We start from the raw sequence: 4,282 nt of genomic DNA on the forward strand, positions 1-4,282 counted from the left end.
TATATATATATATATATATATATATATATATATATATATATATATCCCCCTAACTCTTGAGCCCAAAATGTACCTAGAAGGCTGAGACTTAGAGTCAGAGCCAGAAGAGATGATAAACTTATATCCCCATTCCCTTGTTTTACAGAGGAGAAAATTGACAGCCAGAAAGGGGAAATGGCTTAGTCAAGGTCAGCGGCCTGGCGAGGGCTCTACTGACTCCCTGGCCAGTGTCTATTCTCCTGCTCTTATTCTTCCAGAGTGCCATGCTACAGTGCCTATGTCTGGGCGAGAGCTGAACCCCAAGGCCAGGAGCTGACTGAAGGAGGCAGCCCCAGGCTGGAGTCCATGGAATGAGCCCTGTTGCTGTCTTGTTCCTGCTGCCTCTACTCCTTGATTGGGGTTTGACTGCTCCCTGGTGTCCCAGCTCCATCACTCTGCCATTGTCTGAGGATCCCACTGGAAGCAATTCAGACTTCAGTCTTTCAGCAACAACCATCTGGAATAACAAGAAAAAAATAAATAAAAATAAAAACCCAAGTAGGAGCTATGCCTGTTAGCCCAGAGTCTTTAACTAAGGGGAGCAGAGAAAAAGATGGATGTGCTGAGACTTTCAAATGATCAGTCTGGAGAATTCACAGTTAACTGCGTAGGGGTTCAAGGTAAGCCCAGTGTGGACTGGGGTTAGCCTCTGCAGCTTGCGTCAGTGATTACTTTTGGTGTATAAAAGGTGGCCTGAGTCATGGAAAAGAGACTCAAGACGAAAATCCCCTCAATTCTTAAATATATAGGTATATTCTAATGTAGACCGCATTCTAATATGGTAAACATTCCAATGTAGACGATAGGATCAGGAAATCCCACAGCTGAAAGGGCCTTCTAGGATGCATTCCCTGCCTCAGGCCTGGGAAGCCAACTATCCCCTGGGCATAATGAGCACTGGAGTGTTTTTCTGCAGAGCAGGACCTTCTCAGTTGGGGACAATGGAATGCTTTCCTACAGCAAAGGGTGTTGCTGGCATGCGGGTACTATAGAAGAGAGACAGGGATTCTGGTGCCAGTGTGGCCGTGCCACCTTGTACAAATAAATTCACCTCTCTGAGGCTGTTTCTAATCAGTTAAAGTAGCGGTTTCAGACTGCGTGGTCCCTTCCAGCTTTTACATTCTATATCTTAAACAAAAGGGAACATTTCAAAGATGGAATTAAACACTCACATGCACACACATGCGTGCACACACACGCACATACACACATGCACACACACACACACACACACATTGACAAATAGGGAAAGCTTTCAAAAATTTCATTCAAATTATTGCTGGATTTGTCTATTAGTGAGATTTGTTTCTTTGCATGTGCTAATTGGTCTTGGCATTAATTAATCTGATTTCATTATATTCTCTTTAATTTGTCAAGATATCATTTTGTTATTGGGTGACAAAACACTTTGGAGCATTGTTAGAATTGGAATATATTTCCCACCCTCTTAAAGTTACTGGAAAAAAGTCTTTATCAATTAAGTTAATTTGCATACACATTGGGTTAATCGTTTTAGTTTAGCCAAATTTGTGGAAATTTACATAGCAAATTGACCCTCCACATTTCACTTAAACATATGTAGCACAGAGTAGTGCATTTTGAGTTGCTAATGAAACTGAGGTTATTTTACACGCTTCTTTTAGTAAAAGAGCTCTAATTAGACCAAGTAATTTTTTATTTCATCCATAATTGCAAAACAAATAAGCTTCTTGGCATTTTTTTTTTCCAGCGGCGGCATCACATGGACAGGGACGTTAATAGGGAAGTCATGTTTTCCTAATTAAGCCCGGTTTGATTCCTGCTCACTGTTCCGGCGTCAGCCCTCTCCAGCCTTCTCCTAGGTACTCTTCTGCCTGAGTTGCTAAGCCTCCTGGTATACCTATTAATAGAAGACTCCCCCACATGGAGCCAACTGAATTAAAAAATGTAACTAGGAAGGCAGGGTGGGAATTTTGACAGATTTGTTTTTAAAATTTTTTTTTATGCCAGAGAAGAGAAAGTTAAATTCAAAAAGGGGTCTTGTTTCTCTCCATCAGGGGAAAAAAAATGAGAGAAAAATAGCTTTTGTTCTCCCCCAGAAAAGAAGCTGGCATAACACATTGGTGGTGTTTCAAAAGTGACTCTAGGGGCCAGCTTGTTCAGTGTTGGAAAATTGGCTGCCATCTCCCCCTCCAGGACTGTGGAGCGGTAGAGAGCTTACGGAAATGTGGGATAGTTGCAACAAAATGGGATCTGGGATCTGAGGCTTTGCTGAGGGCGGAGGGAGGGGAACTTCTGGCCTCAGTCCTGGAGGAGGTGAGAGTTAGAAGTAAGGAACGTGTTGGGGGATGTTGGTATAATTATGCAGAGGCTGTGCTCCGACTGTTTCTCCTCAGTTTACACCAAAGAGCTTGATCCACTGTCCTGTGCTGGATTTTTGTGTGTGTGTGTGTAACTTCCGGCACAGAAGATTTTTCTGAATTGTAGAGGAGACTACAATGGACAGTGGGTAGGAGTTGAGCAGATTAGGTCAGAAGGGGGCACTGTACCTTCAGCATGGAACTGGAAAGACTTGGGTTCCAGTCTTAGCTCAAAATTACAAAAAGTGGCCCGTGTCCTTCCACTGCTCCCTGAGTCCCATCTGTTGACATCTGACATTGCAGCTCGTCTCATCATGAGGAGGAGTCTATTTCTGCCCTCCTTGAATCTGGTCTGTCCTATGAGTTGCTTAGACCAATAGAATACAGCAGAAGTGATGATGTGCCAGTTTCATGCCTAGTCCTCAGAGGGCTTGCCTGCCTCCGTTCAGTCTCTTGGAATTCCACTGCCACCCAGACCTGCCAGCTGGAGGAGACAGTGAGACACACATGACCCAGGTGTCTCCATTGCCCAGCTGACAGTCAATCCCTGAAGCAGAGCTTTTAGGTGACCTGCAAGTGGTCCCCGACTGATGAGCTACCCCCGCTGAGCCCAGCCTAAATTTCCAGAACTGGGAGCTAAATCAATGGTGGTTGCTTTTAGACACTAAGTTTTAGGGTGACTTGTTAAACAGCAATAACTGATACAATCATTAACCAGGTATGTGTCCTTGGCAAAATTCCTCTTCACATCTGAGTTTCAGCCTCCTAAATCTATAAAAGCAGTTGGGATCAGAGGATCCTTAAATTTCCTCCTCGCTTTCTAAAGCCCCCAAATACCATCTTGCTGTATCTAAGAGAGCCTGACATTTCACCAGAAGGGACTCGAGTTAAGGCATTCTATGCTGCTATTGGGCACTAGCACACAAGAGGAAATGAACTTCTCAGCTCCTCTCTAGATGAGAAGAAGATATAATACATGTAAGGAGGAGAAAAGGCATTTTCTGTTGTGGGACAAGGAATAAAAAACAGAGAATAGTGTCAGGGCCCTGGAATGTGGGAGGGTAACAAGGTGGTGTGTGTGCATCTGAAGTTTTTGAAGATGAAGTTGCTGAACTCCCAGAGGTCAGTGTGATTTGAATTAACCATGAGTTTTTTGACATCAGTTATGCAGCCGGTTCTGGGTCTGGAACCTCATCAAGGTAGGGCACCTAACCTGTGGGCCGCAGGCCCAGCTATGGACCCCAGAGGACCAGGGCCGAGGGGCAGTGTGGTTTGGTGCAGCAAGTGCTCAGCTACGCTTTAGAACTGTTTCTCAACTTTGTTTCACTATCATACATACAGATGCCAGGTGCACACAAGACATTGTTGGGGCATGCTCGTGTTATGCACAATCCCTGGGGTAGTCTCTACTTTGTTCTTTATCATTCACACATACTCTTAGTAGCGCAATAATTAAGAATAAGAGGTTCAGTGCTTAGCTTATATAATTAGGGCTTAGTATTTGTGAAATGAACAAATGGACAATGAATAAACAAGTTAATATTCTACTATGGAGAGACTTGAATCCACACTGATTTGATCCATTTATTTGGAAATTTTAATTTCTTTATGATTTGGAATGTATCACTTCTGAAATATCTCTCAGCTGACAGAGATCTGTGGGCTGAGACCTGCTTCTCTAGAAATACCCCCATTATAGAAAATTCTACCTACGGAGTTGGGGTATTCACAGTGTTCCAACAGGAGTGACTCGTGGCAGAATCTGGTAGCTTTTCTGTGAGTTTCCCTGATGCTAAGGCACAAAGGACAGAAACTCAACTGAGCATGCCACTATGGTGAAATTCTTGAGCTGTCAAAGTGAGGAACTGAATCTTTGCATCGGAAGTCCAGGCCTATCCAGGTGG

This window comes from Hipposideros armiger, unplaced genomic scaffold (assembly GCF_001890085.2).
Source record: "Hipposideros armiger isolate ML-2016 unplaced genomic scaffold, ASM189008v1 scaffold_111, whole genome shotgun sequence".
Taxonomy (NCBI): domain Eukaryota; kingdom Metazoa; phylum Chordata; class Mammalia; order Chiroptera; family Hipposideridae; genus Hipposideros; species Hipposideros armiger.